This window comes from Myiozetetes cayanensis, unplaced genomic scaffold, assembly GCF_022539395.1.
Source record: "Myiozetetes cayanensis isolate MyiCay16 unplaced genomic scaffold, myiCay2020 scf35, whole genome shotgun sequence".
Classification (NCBI taxonomy): Eukaryota; Metazoa; Chordata; class Aves; order Passeriformes; family Tyrannidae; genus Myiozetetes; species Myiozetetes cayanensis.
Window position 1 is genome coordinate 491,730 of NW_026087577.1, and position 22,882 is coordinate 514,611.

At 56.5% G+C, this 22,882-nt stretch overlaps 1 protein-coding gene across 7 annotated transcripts in view; it reads right to left on the bottom strand.

Annotated features, from left to right (window-relative positions):
* Positions 1–22,882, bottom strand: part of MEF2D (myocyte enhancer factor 2D) — a 74,262-nt gene that overhangs the window by 42,779 nt on the left and 8,601 nt on the right. For 5 of the 7 annotated variants that reach the window (XM_050327822.1, XM_050327821.1, XM_050327820.1 and 2 more), the window contains exon 2: positions 7,015–7,083. The exons of 1 other annotated variant lie outside the window; for it this stretch is intronic. The gene's annotated coding sequence lies outside the window, so the exon portion shown is untranslated. Of the gene's footprint in view, positions 1–7,014; positions 7,084–19,631; positions 19,684–22,882 lie in introns of those variants that run through there. One more of the 7 variants, XM_050327818.1, reaches the window with a different exon arrangement.

The following is a 22,882-nucleotide window of genomic DNA, read 5'->3' on the forward strand; positions in this document are numbered from 1 at the left end:
TTTCATCCCCAAGCACTGGTGAGTAACAGCTGTGATGCCCAGAGTCACGGGGCTGCTGATTTTGTTTGCATCTAGTGACTGCTGACTGCATCCATGCCCAAGGCAACTGTCGCTTCCGTTGGGTCCAAAGGCATGGGAGGCAACAGAGAAGCAGATATTGCTCCTGCATGGCCCCATCCCAGGCTCTCCATCAGGATTTACATGTCTTGAGTTCCTGGGCAGGAAGCACCAGGTTCCTCGGGGGCTGCAGGGTCCATGACTCATCTGGGATGTGCAGGAGCTGGGGAAGAAGCCAGGAGCTTCCCATCACCAGGGAAGGAGATGGTGGTCACCAGCTCCACTTGACCATGAGAAGGATAAGAAGAAACAGAGCTTAATTTGTCAGTGATATGGCAATGCTGATTACTGGGAGGGTGATGCTGCAGCAGAGCTCACCAGAGTCCCTTGGAGTGACAGATGGGAAAGATCTGGCCAACACCACCAGGAATGGGCAAGACCAGGCTTCTGCCCCCATCCCAATGTTCAGACTCAACCATCACAGCTCCAACCTGTCCCTGGCACTTCCAGCCTGGAAACAAACCCACAAAAATTGTCATCCTGGCTATCTGCTTTTCTCAGAGGTGGACATGCCGATCCATCCTTACACATTCCCAAAACCCCACTTTGGCCTGTAGCCACAGGATCACACTTGGAGTGCACGGCCATCCAACACCTGGGGGCTCACCCCCAGGCAGTGCTATTTCAGTGAGTAAAGGAAACAAAGACCCAAACCCAGCCCTAGGTTATTTGGGTTCAAGGCCCTGGGCATGAGGAGCCATCACTTGGCTCCAAGATGTACAGCCCAAGTGTGAGAGGAGGAGCCAGCAATGCCCACGGACTGTGGCCACCAAACCCAAACTGAACTCGCTCTAAGCAAACAGGAGGAACCAGGACAAGATGCCCCATGGCAAAAACGGGTTTAACTTCCTCTTCCCCTGCACTGCCCTGAAAACACGGTGTCTCCTGGCACACAAATAACATCAGCCACCACCAGTGCTCCTGATCCAGAGCCCAGGCACTGGAGCAAGCCGGGGTGCCCAGAGCTGCTGCAACCAAAGCCAGAGCGGGGAGGAGGGCACAAACCAGATCAGGGCCCCTTGTCCCCAGCATGACCCTTGGCTGCTGGGACCAGGGGATGCCCACTGAGCCCAAAGGCTTTGCTGTCAGCCAGGACAGGATCCGGCCCCGCTCTCCAGCTCAGACACAGCTTGCACCCACATGCATCCCGAGCCGCATGCCAGCAAGCCGGAGGGGTGAGGATCCGGCTCCGGCTCCTCAGGCAGCCGAAATCCACCAGGACAGCTGGCTCTCAGCTGTTGCTGCTCACTCACAGGACGCACATTCTAGGCCCAGGCACACAAATCCTGTCCTTCTGCTCCCTGGCAGCGGCCGGGTCACCACAGCGAGGCTACGACGTCTGCCGGCCCCGTGGCGATCAGTGGCAGCCACAGATAGACCCACGGGGTGACAGTTCCCACTAGAGAGAGATGGATTCATCCAGAGCCCATCCCAGCACACAACCTCCAGGAACAGTGGGGAAAAGTTTTAAAAGGGTATTTTTTAACCCCAAAGCCTGTGTTTCAGCAAGGAGGACTTAGGTGGGGAAAAGGTCCCCAACAAGCCAAGCCTTTCTCTGCAGCTGCACCAAAAGCCCCATGCCAGAAGGCTGGTGATTTTGGCCTGCCTTGTGCTTTGGGGGCGTGGACGGTGCCCATGGGCCCCTCAAGGACATCCCAGCAAACCACGGGGTCAGGAGAGCAATGGGGATGCCCAGCCACTGCTGAAAATGCCAAGATGTGGCACTTTCCAGAAGCACCCAGGTCTGGCACAGTCCACAGTCCCATGCTGGAGCACCACTGGTGCATGGCTATGGCTGAGACCAACAGCTTGGTCATGGGTCCCAGATGGATTGTGAGGGATGACAGCAAAGCCACTGGGATGCTCCTGCAGCACAGAGGGGATGTATCCCAAGGGCAGAGCCATCATGAGCGCAGGAGTGTCACGGATAAACACCAGTCACGATCCCTCTTGGAAAAGTGTAAATATTGGGGGAAAGAAAACAAATAAGGGAGTTTCTTATGCATGCATGCAAAAGGAGGGAGAGAAAAAGTGAGGCACAAGTTTGTAGGTAGAAATGAAAATACTTCCGTCAAAATTTTTGCTGAAGGGTGGGGATGTAAAAATGTGTCAATAAATAATTGCCCTAAAGGGTTGTTTGCCCAAAAGAAGAGGAGGAGGAGGAAAGGGTTCTGCAGCCCAGGGTAATACTGTGGGCAGCTGCTTGGTTCTAATACCCTGTAGTAGGTTCCAGGACCCTGCAGAAGCTCCCACAACAACAGGGACCCCCCTGTGACAAGTTTCCCCGAGTCAAGCAGAGGGGAGAACCCGTCTCATCCCCCCCCCCAGTAATGGGTAAAGGCTTGTGTTTAGCCCAAAGTGCACAGTTAATCCTCCAGCCCTGGTTGTGTTCAAGCCATCCATGAGCATCGGAGCCAGGGCACACCTGGGAAGGAAAACACTTGTCCCTCCCTCTTGGGAGGGAAACACTAAAAGCACTTCTGAAGAATGCTGACCCCCCCATCCTACAGGCTCCACACCTCCATTTTCACAGATGTGGATAAGAAGTTTATCAGTATTATTAACTCTCACCCCAAAGCAGCAACAGCACAAAAAACCCTGGAAAAAATAATCAAATGGAGAAAGCTTTTTCTAGGATGAGCCAAGACCACTACTGGTCCCAACTCCATCACACCCATCCCCACCACCTCCCCCCGGGCCAGGCTGGGCTGTAGAGTAAACTGAGCATTTAAGAAATAGTCAGGGGAGGAGAAAAAAACTGGGGAGAGAGCCCCAGTGTGACAGTCCTGCCGTCGCCTGATGCCCGGTGCGTGGTACCCGGCTCACCTCCGGTGTGGCCGTGAGCTCCCGCCGCACCGGGCACCCAGCCCCGGCCAAGAGGATCCGGCAGCGAGCAGGAGGGTGTTAAAAGCCCCCGGCACCAACCTCGGAGGAACCACAATAAATAACCTCCAAGCTAACACGGCAGCTGCTCCCCACTCGCCTTCCTGTTTGCTTTCGCAGATCCGGGCTGGGACGTCCACTTCCAGCTGCTGCTCCGGCCGCAGCACCGCGCCGGCTGTGGCACCCTCCACCCGCACAGCGTCATCCCCGGAATCGTCCCTGCCACGGGGGACCCGCGAGCGAGAGCTTCCCGAAGGGATTTGTCCCCCCGGGACAGGCACCGATCCTGCATCGGAGCCCACGCCTGCTGCCTTTTCCTTCCTCGTCTGTGTTTGTTTTGATTTTAAGAGGAGGAAATCCCGGCTCACCCACTCCCCCCGTCAGGGAGCCTTGTCTCCCCTCCTCCGTGCCTCAGTTTCCCCCTCTCTCCAGCAGGGGAGCCCCCCCCCCATCACCCAGACCCCCCTCTCCTTCCCTGCCCACGCAGCCCTCGATAAAAAGCAACGGGTCCTGATTTACGGGCACTTCGGTGCTTTTACCACGAACACAAAGGAGAGGGGAAAAACAACGAGAGGCAAACTCACAGCGAGGATCTGTGTCAAGAAGCAACAAGGGGGTCCGGGGCAACCCCCCCTGGCAGAGCAGCGGCGACCGCGGAGGCTGACAATAGATAAGGGTCTAAATTCGGCGCTGGGCTCTGCCCAAGGCTCTGTAAGGCGATCGGGGTGGGGGTGCGCCGGGCTGTTTATTTGGCTCCGAACTCCGCACCGACACTGCAGCGTCACCCGTGTTTAAAAAAGGAAGGAACGAAACGAAGTGTTGGAAGAGGGGGGGGGGAGAAATAAAGAAATAAAAAGGGAGAAAAGTGCACGCACACGTTCAACAATAACAACAAAATAAAAAAAAAAATCGAGGGAAAAGGAGTCGGGGGCGGGGAGGGGGGGGAATAAAAGGAAACCCAGTTGGGCTGGCGAGGTTTAAAGCGACGCCTGCTTTAAAAAAAGAAGTTGCTAATTTTAACTCTCCAGTGGAAAGAGTGAGAGGTACTTACAGGAGACAGGGTGGCTGCGTCCTTCTCCACGGCTGCTGCGCGCTGGCGGCCGGGAGGAAGCACACGGGATGGAGCCGCCGTGCCCGAGCCACCGTCACCGCCGCCGGGGCCACGGCCCGGCCCCCGAGTCCCCTCCAGACCCTGCCTGGGGGGCACCGGGACACGCGGCGGCGGCTGAAGGGCAGAGGCAGATGCGGAGGCAGGAGGGGGTGGTGAAGCGTGCGGGGGTGGGGGGGAAGGGAGCGGCCAGAGCTTGCCAAAAACAGTGCCCTGGGCTCGCTTCCTCCACCACCCCAAAGCCGGGGACACGGTGGGATGGGGACACGGGGACGGTCGCCGTAGGACCCCCGGGGAGGATGAGCCAGCTGCTGGGTCAGATGACATTTCTGCGCAGACATTTCTGACCAAGTTGGCTTTTCCCCAAGGGAAAAGGGCTTTGAAGACATTTTTTTTCCCCCTGCCAGTGGCAAAATAGCGGATGAGCTCAGAACCCAAAGCGCAGGGCAGAGCCGTGACCAGGAAAGGCCGCCCAGCTCTGCAGGGACTGGAAAGGTGACCTCCAGCAGCTCGGCCACGTTTCAGCCACCATAAGGGCGGCAGGAACCCTCTGCTTTACCAAATCCAGGAACCCACGTCCCAAAGAGGCGAGAAGTGGGGGTTTGGGTTTTGGTGTGCCCACCAGCTGGCTTTTACGAGCTCTCCCTGGAGACTGGGAAGATCCCACCAGATGCAAAGAGCCAGGTGCCAGGTGAGGTGGCACACTTGCACCTCGAGCATGGAAGCTGCCAACTCCAGTCTCCACCACCACCAAACCTTCAAGAGAACACAGGCAAGGCCTCAGACAGCGAAGGAGCAGATCCAGCGACCCAAGGGCTCTTCCCAAGCAGCTGGAAATCAGCCTTGGGCTGGAAAATCTCACTGGGAGAGAAGCAAGGCTGGTGCGGACCCTGGGGCGTGTGCATGTGGGGACAGACACATGATTTACCGAGCATGGCGGCATTGAGACGATGCGACCGTCTTCAGGACATGAAAGAGTCGATTCAATTAAGGTCACCACAGGCCCTAGAAGAGTTTTCTGCCGCAGAACGAGGCTCTCCTGGTGCGCCTCAAACAGGGCTGGCCTCAGAAAGACAAAATGCCTATTGATCACGGGCAGCGATGGATGCTGCACGTCCAGGACGTGGGGACGTGGCCGCGTTGGGATTAAATCGCCCGGTGCCAGCGCCGTCGCACGCTTCGGAGGCCAGGTCGATATTGCTCCTCTAATTGCTCAGCTCCTGTCACTCGCAGAGCGAAGGGGACGAGTCTCAAAGCGGTCCCTGGAGGTGCTTTTCGAAATCCTCCTCCCCAGGCGCACCACTTGCTGCACTGCTCCTCGGAGCAAGCAGTTCTGCAGCGGCACAAATCACTAAACTGCTCCTCCCCTGCTCAAAACTCCGTGCCGGCGCCAGCGGCAGCACAGGGCTTCGTGGGAGGACACTGCCGACCCGAAAACCAAGAATTTGTGTGAGCCTTAAAAAATAAGGAGCCATTGTCACTGGTCAGGATGGAGCCGGCGGAGCCGAGCATCCTGTCTCCAGCAGCAAACCGTGACGTGGGGGAGAGAGGACACAGTTACAGAGAGATCCTGCCACCGCCCACCAGCATCTGGGCCGGGGGACAGGACGTGCACAGAGCACCAGGACCACGGTACTTGGGACCCAAGGAGGGTCCTGCCCTCACACACACCCCACAGCAGACAGACCCATCACTACAACGCTCCGTATAGTCATTCCCTGCACTCAAACACGTTCCCAGAGCGAGCAGTCCCGTAGCAGCCCCCAGAACACTCCCACGACACCGTGCTCAGCCGAGCTGCAGCAGGACAGACCCAGCTAAGCCCTCCAGCCCTGCTCTCCTCCAACACATCACGGCCCATTCCCGGCACACATCGAGCACCACTGAGATACAGTGGAACCTGCCTGCTGCGCTCACCCCAACCCAGGCTGGGGACCTGCTCTTGGTTCCTATCAGCAGATGAAGCCCTTGGTGCTGACCTTGCGGAGGAAACAGCAATGCTGTCCCCATCTCCCAGCACTGGGCCTCCACATAAATTACCTGCCCCTTCTCCGGCACTAAAAAGCCATCACAACCCCACAAAACTGCTCACTAAGCAGCGGCAACAGAGCTCCCTCCGTTCGGGAGCTGGGGGCAGATTATTTTTAAAAATCTTTCCTTTTTATTGATTTCACTCTCAGGTACAGAAGATGCATTACATGAAACTGTAGAGCCCTCATAAACTGGGCCCACGGTGGTGTCTGTACCACAACCTCACTGCAGACACGGGAGACGCAAACATTTACTGTAAGAGCAATAAACAGGCCAAGAAGGTTGAGAAGGGAAAAAACCTGGACGTGACGCCCTCTCCCAGGGGCACCTTGTTTCAGAGGAATGCAAGGGACAAAATAACAGCAGGTTTAGCCACAAGTCTCGTCCACACAGGGAGAAACCAGGCCAGGAGAACCCTCCTTTGCACGGATACATGGTGATGTGTTGCAAAAAACCCAGAGAGTCCCACATCACTGCTGGGGCCATGGCTGGGGCTCAGCAGAGCTGTGCCAGGCAAAGGGGAGCATGGGCACTGGAGAACAGCAGTGGCACCCACTGTTGGATGCCACCTTCCTGCCCAGCTCTGGGGGCTCTGCTCCCCCCTCCCATTCACTGGGACCCCCATGTGTGGCAGCACGTGAGGGGTGCACAGCCAGTCAGGATGTTCCCTGTGCCCTTGCAGGACCAGGACCTGCTGTTCCTCCTGCCACCAGAGCAGGGCTGAAGGGTCTGGTCAGCACCACTGTGGGATTCTGAGCCCCTGAGCTGCATCCAGCTGGGGTGACCTCTGTGGGGACCCCCTGCTTGCCCCCAGTCCCTGGAAAGCAAAGCCAAGGGGGAAGGCAGGAGCCTGGAGGCTGAGATTTCAACTGTACCTGCTACGCAGCCTCCTGCATCTTCTACTCCTGCCAGGGATGAGCTGCAGCCACCGCTCCTCAATCCAACTGCAAAGACAAAGCGAGCAGCCATCAGTCTGAGGGGATGGAGGCAAGGACAGGGCTTCCCACACACCCCATCTGTCTGGTGTGGCTGGAGACAGGGGACAGTGAGGGGCTCCCAGTGTCCCCTGGCTGCAGGTCCCCTCCTTCGCTGCCCTGAACCTGAGCATCACTGCTAAAGCCACGCAGGTGGGGTGGGACCTGCAGGGATCCAGGAGCCCTAAGGCTGTGCATGGAGAGCATCCCAGTGTCCCAAGTGGGGACGGGATGCAGGAACCTGTTGGACCGTGAAAGGAAAGGGGGAAAAGGAGTGAGGGAGAAACGTATAAAGAGACCAGGGGGAAAGAAGCTGAAAAGAGTTCAGGAATGAAACAGAAGGTAAGCTAAAAGTTATCACTGATGAGGGACGCAGTCCAGGCTGGCAGAGTGGCCGGCAGTGAGTCACTCAAGGTTTTAGGTAAACTGGAGATTTCTGGGAAGACCCTCACACACGGAAAGCACCAGCCTGCGTGCTCAGATACTCTCCTGGAGAGCAAGCACAGCCTACACAAGGAAAAACTGTCATGGCCCAGGAGGAAATGCGGCTGCTGAACTCATCCCACTCGCCACTGGGAGATGGGAGGTGATCCACAGGGGCAAAGCCCAGCAGCTTCAGTCAGTCAGTGCTGGTCATTTCATCTACCAGTGGCCGTCCCCACCCGGCATGGGACAGCACCTGCCCTGTGCAGAGCCCATCCCCAGGGCACACTCCCGCAAGGGAAGCGTGGCTGAACGAAAGGGAAACCGAGGCACAGAGTCCAGCACCCGCTCCCTGAACACACCACGAGCTCCCGAGCTGCTGCCTCACCCCCCGTGCCTGCAACAGAGCGAGGAATTGTGCTCGGCTTTCCGGTGTCCTCGTCCTCCGCTCCAACCACAAAACCAGCCTTCCTCCCCCGGCTGCCTCCCCTCCCACGGCCAGCTCATTTCCTGGCATTACAAAATTCAGCCTGAACAAAGCCCGAGTGAGGAGCGCGTGGCTCCGGTCGGGGCTGCACCTACCGCTCGCTCCCAGGGAGCCAGGCGGAGGGGACACCCCGAAACAGCCGAGGTGCAAGCAGCTTTCCAGCCTCCAGCATCGTGCCACGTCACCCAAGGTCCTCCAGGTGGACCAGTCGCAAGGTTTCTCTCATCAGGAGGGACAGACGAGTCCGACTCTGTCACCTCCACAATGGGGGAGCAGCGGGCACAATGATGGGGGGCTCCTTCCCACTTGCATCTGTCAACGCCCAGACCAACCTGTTGCCCCCCCCAGAACCACCCCTTTATTTCCCTGAATAAAACAGAGCATCCTACAGAATGACCGACCATGTGGGGACCAGGGCACCCACAGAAGGAGCTCCACCTTGCGGGTGCCCCACTCCCAGCCGGGATGAGGGAAGCTGGTGTTTATTGCAGAGGGGCTCTCAACAGGCTTCTGAGCAACCCCTCGGTGTCCAAGCAGCTCTTGTTGGTCTCAGCAGTGCCTTGCAGGGCCGGTAGCAGAGCCATGTGGGGACCAGGGACCACTGCTGACCACTCTGGCAGACCAACCCCCCCTCTGCTGGGGTGAGGTGAGAAACTCCAGGGGGACCAGGATCAGTCTTGGGGTGTTCAGCCCACAGGTGTGACAGTGCAGGGTTACACCCCGGTGTCACCCCAAGACAGGGATGAACAGCAATGCATGGGGGTGACAGTCTGGAGCCCCCAGTGCACACAGACACCAGCTCAAAGGCTCAACCCTCTCCAGCCCCACAGCTCCAGGGCTGCTTCACAGCCCAGCCAAGCTGCAGAAGCCACTGTTCTTTGGACCCAGTGGTACATCCAGCACCAGTGAACCCCATTTTTGCAGCGTTTTGAGCTGGTGCAAAGGAGCAAAGCCCCCACTCGCCAGCACTGCCATCTCCCCACGTCCGTCTGTGCACATCCTGTGCCCTGGTGGATGACCATCCTGGCACTGTTCCCAGAAACTCTGGATTCTGGAGTGTTTTGAAAGGTCACCATCTGACCCGCTGCAGCTCAGTGAGACCAGCTCCCAGTGAGGGGCTGGGGCTGGGCAGGGCTGGGCCCCCAGCAGCCCCCAGGGCCCCCACACAGTCCACAGCTCTCACCCCGTCACACTCTGCCTTTGAAGCCTTCTTGTCATAAACAAAGAAATGCTGCCCAGGGAAGGGGAAAAGTGTTGTGTTTTCAAAATGTTCTGTTATTTCATAAGCTGAGGGGGAAAAAATCACGTAGGGGAGGGATGGAGGCGGCAAAAGCAAGTGAATTCCCCTTTCTGAGTGAAAAAAGGTGGGGAGGAAAAAGGGGAAAGAGGAGACAATCTTTATGTCCAGCTTTGGAGCAGAAATGCTGAGCAGGCGATAACGTTGTTCCTGTTTGAAAACCAAAGCTTCGGTTTCTCCAAGCGACAAACCAAAACTCCTCAGGGCAGGGGGGGACCTCCTGGGACCCCCATTTTTAACTGATGCAGTAGGGCTGGCACAACCTGAAGGATCCCAGGGATGGCTTCCGGAGACTTCCCTGGATATATGCTCATATCAGCTCAGCTGATGCTCAGCAGCCCCTGTGACACAGCTGGTCTTCACTAATACCCCCAAACACAGGCATATTCCCATATATATAACACCCCCAAAATATACACATATTCCCATATAGACAACCCTCTCAAAATATACATATCCAAATATATAACCCCCAAAATATAAATATTCGCCCTTGTATATATAACCCCCCATATAAATACATTCCCACATATATAAGCCCCCCTCAAATACACATATTCTCCTACATATAACCCCCTCAATATATATTTATTCTCATATATATAAACCCCCAATATATACAATGTCATACCCCCAAACAATCCATGGCCACTGCCAAGGGGACCTCAGAGCACACAGTGGGAGATGGATGGACAGAAAAAGCAGCCCCGGACCCAGAGGGGCCAAGAGGGAGGCGCAGATTGCGGAGGGGAAGAGCAGCGACCGCAATCTCTCCTTCCTCTTTTTTCATGTTTCCTTTAGCAACGGGCTCGGGGCTGCCAACATTTGGATACCGAGCCTGAACTTCCCCACCCCGGGCTCCTGACCCAGCTCACTGCTCCTCTGCCAGGAGTCCACGGGCCCCCACCCCAAAGCAGGAAGATCCCAGACCCCAGCTCCCAGGGCTGTGCCAACAACAAGGAGTAGACAGAATAAAAAATAATAAAAAAAGAACTTTCTCCATTTTTCTCTGATTTTCTCCACTTCTCCAGTCCATGAAACTAAAGCATCTCAGCCATGGCCCGGCCTCTGGTTTGCACCAGCCACTGGGAATATCCCCAGGGCTTAATTAGACATGATGAGTCTTTTACAGTTGGGTTTCCTCTGGCTTGACACCAAGAGGTGGGAAGGGACAAACTGGGAGAGATCCCACTCTGGGCAGGACAGGCTGGTGGTTAAATGCAGTGAGGAACATCACAGCAGCACAGCAGCGGGGGCTGTGGAGAGGGGGAAGGAGGGCAGCATGTTGAGCCAGGAGGGAGAAACCCACCTCCAGTGGCACGGGATGCTCGGCTGCCCAGCATGACAGCCCAGGGGTGAGCAATGGCCCAAGAGTGATGCCACAAGCCAGCTGTGCTGAGGGCACAATCACACCACGCAGAGCGTCACCACCGCCACTGGAGCTCCCCCAAACCTGCACAGGGATGAGGTGAAGGTGTCCCCAGCTCGAGGCAGGGTGGGAATCGTGGAGGGGCATTTCCCTGCTCCTCCAGGTAACCCTGCAGAGGCTTTGCCCCACAGACTCCCAGCACAGGCTCCCTGTCCAAATGGAGTCCCCGGGTGTGGGCAGGGGAGCTGGGCAGCCGCTCTGTCCCTGCTGAGCTGTGCTCCAGGGAAGGTCACGGGGGCCAAGCGTGGCACAGCTGTCGCCGCAGGTGTTGCGACAGCGGCTGCTGGCCCTGCCAGGACCTGAGGGACACGAGGGGGTGCCTGGGGGGGCTGGGGAGGGGGGGAGTGAACATGTGCGACCGTTGGAGCCACTGAGTTTCGCTCTCGCTGGCTGAGTTCCCCCTTGGGCAGCGGAGATGCAGAACTGAAACCTCCAGCTGTACTGGACGCGGGGGCGGCCGGAGGCGCGGGAGGGCTGGGGACTGGCACGGCTTTCGGAGCACAGCCACGCACCGTCACACCGGTGACCAAGGGCTGCTGGGGGGGACCAGGGGGAAGCAGAAGGCGACAGACAGACAGGGGTCTCCTCTGGCTCACAGCACCCACCCTGCTTCTGCCCTCTCTGCACAGCTGGGCCACCCATCTCCTTGCACCCGGCACATCTGGCGGCAGCAGAAATACCCTGGGGCATGTGGGTGCCCACACCTGGGCAGGCTCCAGTTGGCATGCCCACACTCCACAAGCCTGGCAGGATGCCCCTGTACATGGGGCAGGAGCTGGTCAGCAGGACCACAGCTGCCCGCATGGGGTGGTCTCACCACCCAGCAGCACCACCTGAGCCTTCCAGTGCAGGGAAACTGAGGCACAGAGAGGGATAGGTAACAGCAGAGCTCGACACACAAGCGTCCCCCAGCCCAATCCCCAATTACCTCCGCCTGAGCAATCCCCTTGACTCCCTCCTTGTCCCATCCTGCTCACCCACCAGCACCAGGAAGACCCCAAAACCAACTCCAAAACACACAAGAACATCACCGGGACTCCCACGAGAGCACAGGGATGCCAAGATGTGGGTGTCCCCTATGCCGAGCACCCAGTGCTTGCCCTTGCCCTCGTGACAGTGACAATGCTTCAGGCCACATTGCCTCCTGCTGGCACCAGGCCCAAGGGTACCAGCACCTTCCCCAGGGTACCAGCACCTTCCCCAAGGGAGGCAGTGACTCTGCTGGGCACCGGGTGTGGCTTCAGGTCCAGGTCTGCATCCAACCAGCTGCTGCCACATTCGATCAGAGCAGTCACCACTCACTTTCCTGAACTAATTTTATCCAATTATCTAATTTAACTTCAGGGCAGCCTGGATGGTGCAAGTGCAAACCCATCCCAGAGGTGCCAAGAGAGGCCGTGGGTGCCCCCACTGTGCTCAAACTCCCCTGTTCTTGCCAGAGCACCATGTAAAAGGGCCCACTGCTGCTCCAGGGATGCAGGAGATCTCACAGCTGCACTGACAGCCACTCCGGATTTCTAATTCCAGCTCCTGTTGGCATTTCCAGGCAGAGGTAAAGCAGAGACAGCACCATCAGCTGTTTTGCCCCCCAGACTCTTCCAAACCTTCCTGACTCCCCTCTAACCCCTCTTGTCCTCTGCTGCCTCTCCCCAGAGGCCATGGATCCGATTCTCACTCATCTCTCAGGCCAAGCTCTCCCTTCTGTCACACAGGGGGATGGATCCCCTGTCCCTGCCCTGCAGGCCCTTTACATCGATGTAAACCCCACGCAAGGCACAGGGCGATGCCAACCCCGCCTGCACAAACACACAGCGACTCATCACCCATGCTCCACAACCGCTGACCAACACAACCACCCACGGATGGCACGAGTGGAGCCACAGGAAAATCAACACTGAGTTTGGCTCTTCAACACACGCATCGAGAGCCACCGGCGCCCCCAGAGGGAGGCAGGTCCAGGGGGGCCCTGGCAGGAGCAGCAGGAGCAAGGACCAGGCAGAGGATGCTGGAAGGAGCCCCATCCATGACCCCATCCCAGTGTGCAGGGCATGCATCGGCACCAGGCCGGCCACCGCCGTGACCTCACGCCAGGCAGGGCTCGTGTGTTTGCAGCACTGATGTGGATCCATGTGAAGGGCTCGTGGAAGGCAACAGGAGTTGCTGTGTGTGTGCCCAGTACGGGTGAAGCACACGGGGTTGCTCAGTGAGGCAGGTCCAAACTCCAGGGCCACTGGGTGAGGTGTGGTGCTGGAGTAGGAGGGAGGGAGGATGGGAGACAATCATCATGGCTAAGAGCAAAGCCCAGACCCCTCACAGCCCTGCTCTGCTGTCACCTGAGCCAGCAGCCACCAGCCCCTGGGCATTCTTCATCGCCACAGAAACCCCGGGCAGCTCAGGTTGCCACCCGGCCACTGGGCCCGGCCTCTCCCCATGGAAACCAAACAAACACCGTCGCCCACGTCCAAACCCTCCTGCTCATCCATCTCCCCGCTCCAACAGATGGTGGCAGGCCCTAAGTCACCTCTCAGCTGTGACTGGGTGACGTGCTGGGGTGGCACAGAGCTTTCCCAAGGTGGATCAACCCTGTGCCAACACCATTGCAAAGGCAGAGGGAGGAGGTGACCACGCACGAGGAAGGGGCATAAGGCAAATCTCCCCCTGCCCCTCACTGCTGTCCCCCACCCTGGGAGTGGGGACAGATCCCGGCCCAGCTCCGTGGCCCTTGTTGGAAGCCGAGAGCTTTTTTTAAACCTGCTTGTAAGGGCGACTTGCAAACAAGAAAGAAAAGGGAGCTCCTTGTGCGGAGGGGATGTGGCTCCGTGGTCAAACGCCGGCGCCTGGGAGACTCACACTTAATTCTGGGTTGTGCTACAGCCCTTCTGGTGTGTCCTGAGCAGAGCTGGCCACAGCCAGGGCTGCTGCCACCTTCCAGGCCCCAGCACCCTGCAACAACACCTCCTGGCCTCGCTCCAGCACCCAGCCCACCAGTGCCAGCACCCACCAGACACAACCCCTGAGAGGGGCTGGAAAACCCCCCGGCACCGGTGTGACCTGAGCCTGCTCAGCCCTGGGAAGCATAAAGGGAGTTCATTCCCGAGCCGATGTGCAAACCCTGACCCCTCGTGCCAGCTCTTTGGGTCCAGCAGCTGAGTATGGCTCATCACCAGCTGCAGAGTCGGGGCTGCATCCAGAAAAGCGGGAGTCACATCCCAAGGGAGTGAGATTCTGCCACCCAGCCAGCTCCAAAAACCCAGCAGGGGGAAAACTCCAAGCCAGAGGCTAAAAATCATCCTTGGGGTTACCCAAATCTCCTGGTTCAAGCCCCAGACCCCCTCGTATCCTCAGTGAATCTCTGTGGAGTGGGCACCTACTCCTCAAACTTCAGATCCCCTTTTTAATTTTTTTTAAAAGAAAGAAAGAGGAAAAAAAAAAAGAAAAAAGAAAAAAAAAGATTAAAATATTTCTCCCCAGTGAGGTGCAAAGAAACGCTTGCACATTCGGTGCCATCGTCAGCAACTCCTACACCGCCCCCCACGTACGCCACTGCGAGGGGGGAGCAGAAGGGGGTTTATAGGCACCTACAGAGAAAAAAGAAGATTTCTGTGTAATTTGGTTAATCAGTCAACGGAGCAGCACGAATCCACAGGAAACTGCCCTGTGCTCCCCAAACGCCTCAGTCCCCTGTGGGGCAATGAAACATCCGTGGCCGGTGCAAGCATCACCTCCCTCTAAGGGATCTACACCAACGACCCTTGCAAAAATCCCAAATCCCAAATACAATCCCCAGTTTGAAGACGCTGGCACCAGCAAATGCAAATGCAAAAAAAAAAAAAAAAAGAGTTTATCAAGCCTTGCAATTGCCAGAAAAACTCCCGGTGCTGCCAAAGGGGACCCTGCAGTGGCCTCATGGACCTCAGCATCCTCAGTGCTTCTTCCCCTCAGAACCCCTCAGTCCTGTCAGCTAAAGCAGAAATCAGAGTGCTTGGATGTAAAAGGGAAGGAAGGGAAGAGAAGCAGCTCACAGGCCCAGGGGTCAATTACAACAAACGGAAAGTGTTTTGCTTTTTAATCTCGTGATTTTTTTTAGCTAATCTCTCCTTTGGAAAGGAGAGCTCGAAAGCTCAGCCGTGGGATGCTGCTGGGGGGGATACAGCACGTGCAGAGTCCCAGCTGGGATGGCAACTCAAGCCCTTGCTCTCTATTCCTGTCCTTTTTGGGTGGATTTATCCCGGCTTTTTCTCAGAATGACAGTAGAGAGGCATGGAAACAACCAGCAGAGCTTTGGGAAACTTCTGAGCAGGGGATTTTGCTGTGTTTTTGTCTACATTTCCTGGAGAGGGGAGTTTTTTCTCTTTTCAAAGTACCCTTTTCACTTTGAGTTTTTCACCAGTTTGAACAGGAGGGTTCAGAGGCAGGAAAACCCTCCCCAGCCCCCGCAGACCTCTCTGCTCCCGTGGGCTTTGCCCCTTCTTGGGAAAAAAGCCGAGTCCTATTCGTCATCTGCCCGGAGGTCATGGAATCACAGAATTATAGAATCGTTTCAGTTGGAAGAGACCTTTAAGGTCATCAAGACGATGCTTTTCCTGCTGCAAAGGGAGTCCTGCTCCCAGGAAATTCATAAAAATGGGAAGTTTTTAAAAGTGGAAAGAATCACAAACACCCAAGAATGGGTTTGTTTCTTCCTCCAGCCCGGGGCAAGACCTCGACAGGATCCAGCAGTCCAGGAGATGACAGAGGTCTCCTCACCCCCCACCACCTCTGGCAGCACACTGGAGTCAGGAGCTGGTTGGAACCTCTTTGCCAACCCAGATGGACTCATCCATTTCCCCCAAGCACGTGGAGAACCAGAGCAGGGAGGAGGCCATCGGATGCCATCCCCAGAGCCCATAAGTTACAGCAGGGAACAGAGTTGCATTTGCCCTATTTCTTATCTGCTTGGAAATTGCACCGCTTTCCCAGCTGCAAAGGCAGCTCTGTTCCCAAGAATTTCAGCAAAGCCATGACCTCTTTCCAGGATCGTACAGTATATGGTGGCAGGGAGCCAGGGCTAATTATAGGCACAGGAAAAGGGGAGAGAGGCTTTGGAAAAGCTCTACCTTCCCAGCAGCAGGGAGTGGGGCATCACGGCACCAGCCAAGCCCGTGGCAGGAGCACCCCAAAGGGCTGCGAAACCCAGGGAAGGAGAAAGGCTGGGGATATGGTGCTCCCAGGCAGCACTACCCCTCTTCTCTGGGAGGATAAAAAGCATAAAACATAAATCCCAGCTCACAACACTCCCCAATTCTTACGTGCTCTGGTGTAGAAGAGAAGCCCCTCGTGGGGAGTGGGGCTGGCACAGGTCAAGAACCAGCACAGCACCGGCCCGGCTGGCAGAATAAACGTGGCAAGGAGCAGGGTTGCTCAGTCCTACATCAGGAATCTGAGTTTGGGTTGCCTATGGAGACCCCATCTCCTATAGCTGAGCAATGCCATAAGCCCCTCACCACGCCCTCATGCCCTGGCACTGCCCAAAAGCTCAACCTGCAGAGATGCTCCCCAACCTGGAGGCAAATAAATTTAAATGCCAGCCAAGGCTCTCGGGCAAAGCCAGGCGCAGGCTTAGAGCCGAGTTCATTGTCGCTTGCTGGGCAATGTCCCAGGAGCCACCTCCCTCCCCCGACTCGCTGCAGGAGTGGACAAGGACACGGAGACACACGTGCCCACGAGACCTTCCGGCAGGGAGGAGGCTGGGCAGGAAAGCACAAAACAGGCAGCGACTCATTTAGCCACCAGGCTCCTCTTCAGAGCCACGTTGCTGCACAAAACAAAACCCGGGTAAGGTAGAAAAATCCAACCTATTATTTTCTTGAGGGAGGAAAAAGAAAAAAGCTCAAGAACCCTCTCGCTTGCCGCAATGGTTTTCATTTTCCACCAAATCAAATCGAGCCTCGACTCCGGCTGCTGGCAGATCCCCTCCCTGCCTGCTCGCTGCCGTGTGTGCCTGCGCATGTGGGAATGTGTGGGTGTGCGGGTTTTGTTTTGCTTTCTGCACCAGCTCTGCAGACCATCTCCTGCTCTCGCCCATCGCAGCCTGCGAGACTCAGCCCCGCTCCGTTATCCGGCGGGATGGACTTCCCTCGTGTGAGGCTGCTCTCCTCCTCCAAAAACTCCCAGAAACACGGCCCGCAGGTATCCCAGCCCCCCTGGGTACTGCAGAGCTGTTGCCATTGCTGGTCACCCCAAGGAAGTCCTCGTGTCGAGGGGAGGGTGTCGGGGCTGGGTGCTGTGGAGGGGGAGCGTGGCTGTGGCTGTACCAGGCTGGGACAGGGGAGCTGGTGGCACGGAGCAGGGAACCAGCTCAGCCTCCCAGCAGGAAAGCAGCCTCTCACTAAGGGCAGGAATCTGCCTGTGCTCGCTGAGTCCAAACTATGCCCTTTTTTAAGGCTCCTGTGTCAGTGGGAAGGGGGTTCAGTGCACACTGAGCTCACCTGGCCCTCGGTGAGCCCCTCGGGGTCACCTCCCACCAGCTCCCCAGCTAAAACCTCACCCTTGGCACCTGGTTCCGCCACAGTGGGGACTCCCCAAAACTCTCCCAAGCCCAACCAAGTCTCAGTGCAACCAAAACCAGCACTTTTTACGTGACACCCCCATCCCCAGCTCCGACACCCCAGATGGGCATGTCCAGGGATGGGAGGGGACGATGAACAGAAACGGCATCCCCAGAGTCCACACCAAAGACCCTGGGACTGCACCCACTCCTCTGCAGCAGTTAGGCAGAGTGGCAGGACCCATCCCCATGGGCACAGCCCGCTTTGCCCAGCATTGCCAGCACGTCCCAGCGGAGCACGTGGCCGTGGCAGGGCCGACACAGCCCCTTCCCGCCCGGCTCCACGGGCGCCGCAGCACACGGCTCAGCCCTAACGGGATAACAAGCTCACAATGAGATCCTAATGAAGGATTAGCGAAATACAGTTTAAAGAGATTAAGGCTGGGTGTAGCACTGAAACTTTCTTATTTATTTAATTTTTTTTTTCCCCTGAGAGCCCGGCAGAGGTGAGACCCAGATTACAGCCAGCACGGATGGAGCTGGCATTCGCTGCCAGCTCCAGCGACTTGGGATGGATTTTCCATGGCATTCGTGCAAAGAGGGACTGGGGCTGCGAAAAGGATGGAGGAACGCACAAGAAAACGGCTCGTGGCGCCTGCAAGCCCTGCCGGAGGCGCTTCGTAGCGAGCCAGAGGCTTCCTTCATCTCTCCCCTCCCACACCAGTCCCTTCCCATCTGCATCCCAGCTGCGCGCGATGCTCTCAGTCCTGCTCATAATGACTGTTGATGTTATCCGCCCGAGCCAGAGCCTTCCAAGGAGCCCCAGGGAAGCAGGTACTCAACTCTCATTCAGGGAAAGTTATTAATAGTAATTTCTTGGCTCTACACAAACAGAGCAAGAAGTCAGCCCTGGCCTCGGAGAGCTCGGCATGACTGCCAGCCCCACGCGCTCCGAAAGGTCAGGAGTCTGGTTCGCCCCCAAATCAAAGGAGAATGTTTAAAATAGAAAGCAACACATCTGGGGTTGCTTTTCGGGTTGTTTTGGCCACTCGTATTGTCTTCTGCAACCACCAACACCACAAATTTTCTCCTCCCAAGAAAGGGCAATGTGACTGTCACCCTATCACAGGAATCCAGGAGTGGGAATTTGCTAAACCAAGAGTGGTAACGCCCGGCGGAGAAAGGAATGGGAGAGCAAGGCTGGCACTGGGGGATGGGCTTATCCCACGGGCAGTGGGGCAACCACTCAAAGCCCACCCCTCATTTCAGCCGAGTCCTCAAAAGCCATGCAAGAAGGAGGTGGGGAGCTGAGAAACATCCCCGTTGAGAAACTACAAAACAAATCAAATGAAGATGTTTGGAGCAGATCCAGATGTTTATTAGTGACGCACATGGAGGTATAAATAATTATCCGGTAGGAATTTTGTTCACAGGCAGCTCTCTCCCTTATCTAATCAGATCTCAGTGCGACATGGCCCCGGCCTCCCCCTGCTTCAAAAGTCTTGAGAAAACCAGATGCAAAATAAAAAAAAAAACAAAAAACCTCACTAGGGGCACCAATGTAATCCCATTAATCACTGGACACTGGGAGCAGAGCTGCCAGCACTCAGATCTCATATGGGCACAGCTCAAGGGAGGATTTTTTTCCCCCACTGGAGCACTGGAGGAGGGGCAGATCCTGAGCGAAGGTGCAGAGTGGAGCCAGGAGCTGAACCCTCACACCCTGCCCTGGCCTATGTGGGGACAGAAGCCACCATGGCATCAACCGGGCCCCTCCACACCAGCACGAGGAGCTCGCCAGGCTCTCTCTCGCCTGTCAGAAACCAACTGCTTAAAATACACTGGCCAACAAACCCCTCCCTTGTCCGGCTGCGCGGTACTGACCGGCCACTCCAGCGCCCGGACGCTGCAATTACCTAAAAATAAATGGACCACAAACCTCAAGAGACCGAATGGCTGAGGGGGACGAGGACAGTGGGGAAGGTGCCCCAGCAGCACCGAGTCCAGCAAGCCGGGGGGACCGGCAGCCACCAGTGGCTGTCGTGACACCACCAGGAAGCCCAAGCCAAGGGAGGTTCACACGCGACCAAAAAACAGGTAGAGAAAAGTCTTTAACGTCTCAGAAAACCCACCTGAGCTGATTTTTCCCGGCCCTTAGCATCACCTAACTTGGGGGGAGGTGCCAGCCCACGGAGACGAACTCCAACCCTCCACGCCGGCAGCCCTCGCCCCGCCAACCCCCACCCCCCGCCAGCACCTCCAGTGGTTTTCCAAAAATTCAACCAACCCAACCCACCATAGGAGAGGCCGCAGAGGGTTTCACAGAGGCCAGAGAGGAGCAGTGTTGGAAACTTACTGTAGGAAATTGGCCGCTCGGCTCCAGCTCCTTGTCCCCACTGGTGGGAAAGTCTATAAATCTCTAATAAAGAAAAAAAAAATCCCCTCCCATTTTATTCCTTCTCTTCCCCCCCACCCCAACCCCGCTCCAAAGGATTGCGAAACTGAGAGGGCAGCCGGGGCTTGGATCTGCAGCATTTCTGAGTTCCTACAGAGTCTGGGCTCCCTGCCACCAGCAACAGCGGCTCTGGGGGTGTGGAAAAAGGGAGGAAAAAAAATAAAAAGAAGAAGGAGAAGAGGAGAAAAAAAAAATTGTATATAAAAAAAAAATCCCTGTTTATTTTGGGGGATGAGAGAGAAAACTTGCACTGCACAGAGCGGGGTGGAGGGGGAACAAGGCTCTGGCACTCCTGCGGGCACTGCACGCTCGGGAATCGAAAAGACTTTTGGTTAAAACGGCCGGATTTTGGGTGGGAATACTGAGCTTGCAGAGGATGCTCTTTCCCAGGGTGTACACTGGTGATGAGTGACCTCGTGCAGAGGGAGGGCAGCACCTCCTGGGGCAGCTGGACCCCCGGGGGCACCCATGGGTGCCAGCGGCGGCTCTGCCCTGCCCTGACGTGGCCCCGGGCGCTGTGAGGGGAATTACTGAAGACAGGCTGGAAGAAAAGCCTGCTCCAGCCGTGACCCAGATTCCCCTCCAGCCTGATCCCTCACTGAAGTCATAATCCTTGGAGGGCTTCTGGTCCTTTTTTTTTTTTTTTTTTTAAATACATCCCTGCTCGTTGCCATAGTGACGAGGGGAATGCTATAATTTCAGCATTATAGACTTCAGCGCGAGAACAGGAGGGAGAAGGTGGTGGAAATATGGACGAGTTGCACTGTTAACACATTTAGGGAAAAAGAATTAAAAGAAAAAAAAAGAAAGAATCAAGGTGGCACCTTGGCTTGGGCAGCAGAGGCTGGAAGAGGAGCAGGGCTGTGTTGCAGCTGGAGGGATTCAGGGAATCATGGAATAGTTTGGGTTAGAAGATACCATAAAGCCCATCTCACTCCACACCCCTGCCATGGACAGAGACACTTTCCACTACACCAGATTGCTCCAGGCCCCATCCAACCTGGCCTTGTACACTTGATACAGGGGCAGCCACAGCTTCTCTGGCCAACCTGGGCCAGGGCCTCACCACCCTCACAGCCAAGAATTTCTTCCCAATATCCCATCTATCCCTGCCCTCTGGCAGTGGGAAGCCATTCCCCCTTGTCCTGTCACTCCAGGTCCTTGTTCAAAGTCCCTCTCCAGCTCTCTTGGAGCCCCTTTAGGCACTGGAAAGGGTTCCAAAGTCTCCCTGGAGCCTTCTTTTCCCTGGAATGCAGATTTGCTCCTGTCCCCGGGTCAGAGTACCTACTTTGGGGCATTGTCTGGGCAGCAGCTTCTCTGGGCATGGATGCTCCAGACCCTGCAGAGCTTTGGGGTGGATGCAGCAGACCTTGTGGAACCCGAGGCAGCCCTGAGGTGGAACACCCTATTTTGGGGTGGCTTTAGCCCTGCCCACCATGGCTCAGCACCCAGCCAGTGCCAAAACCAACCTACTTTGCAAAGAATCAGCTCCAAAAAAGCTGCCCTCCCCTTTTCACCTTTATTCCCCACCACCTTTCCTTTCCACCCTGCTCTGCCCATGGAAGGTCCCAGTGGCATCCCATCGTCAGCAGGATGTGGGAGACCCTGAGTTCCTGTCCAGCTCCCAGTCAGAAAAAAAAACACCACTGCCCTGTGTTTTTGCAAGGTCATGAAGACAACACTGGGTGTTCTTAGTGTCACACTATCGTGGTTCAGCCCCAGAGAGCCCCTGGGCTGATGTTAACCAGTTTTCAGGCTGGTAGGTGACCCGTGACCCCATAGGAGGGATGAACCGGGAACCCGAGGGTTTCAGCCCCCCACAAATCCCAAGGGCCTCAAGCCCTCCAATGGCACAGAAATAGCAAAATTGCATGAGCAGAAGCTAAACCAGTTTTAGGCACGTTTCCATCCTCCTCACGCCCCTTCTCGCCCCATCACTGGGCACTGAAGCGGCACCCGCCGTGACGAAAAATTTCCGAAAGACGCACAAATAAAAATAAGACTGTACACAAACACCTCTGCCCAGAGCCAGCCCAACGGCCTGTGACCCCCCCATCACGAGGGAGACAGGCTGCAAGGGGCTCAGGGGGTCCCAAAGGAAGCCAGAGAGCCCCAGGGGACACCAGGCCCACACCACGCTCGCCCACGCGCGAGCAGGGAGGTGAGAGAAGGGCTCCGGTCCGGTGCGCAGCACCCGGCACTGATCCGCAGCCTGCACCCCTCAGCCTCTCTCTGAGGGGCAGGAGAAAAGACTCCAACAGCAAAACCCAGGTGGCCAGCACTGGGGGGAATGGAGACATCACCATGGGCCCTGCACTGGAGCCACAGTGCCTGGGAACAGCTCAGTGGGGGTCCTCAGAGGACAGTGTGACGCTGGGGCAAAAGGGTCTCCTGAGCTCTAAATGTTTAAAAAAACCCACAGCACATCACTGCAAAAGTAGGAAATGCAGGCGTGGGGCAGTGGGTGCCAAGCACCCCCCACCAGGGCTTGTAACGCTCCTCTGTTGCAGAGAAACCTTGTGTAACCCCAGGGGGAAAAACAGCCAGAGCGTTTTGTTTCCATGCCCAAAGCAAAGCCAAACCCCCAAAACCACCACCTTCAGCATCCGACCTGTCAGCTCTTAGGCCATCAGGGTGCTTTCAGCAGTGCCCCAAGCTCCAGATTTAGCCTCAAAGGTATTTATCTCTGAGAACCTAAAACCAAAGCTTCATTTGCATAGCAAAAAGACCCCGATGATGCTCGGTGGGGACAGGGCATGCAAAGCAGCCTCCCTCACCAAGCAAAGGCGCTGAAGGTCACCCCAGCTGATGCTGAGCTCGCCGTGGCTGGTCCTCTCCGCTGGAAAGGACAAGGCAAGAACATCTTCCCTTATGGGAAGCATCTTCCTGACCTTCCCACTTCCACCTTGTCCAGCTGGAGCAACCCTCTCTGGTGCAAAACCAGGCATGAAATCCTGCTCGCTAAAACACACAGGTCTGGCCCTAAAGCTCAAAGACCTGAGGGCAACTAACAGGGTTTTTTCCAAACTCTCTCGATTTACGATGAGACCTGGGCTCACCATTTCCTCTCGCAGGTGCCAGTGGTCGGAGTGAGGACGGGCAGCTTCATCCCCTCAGGAGCAACGTCTGGAGGGGAGCAGGGCAGTGAGGAA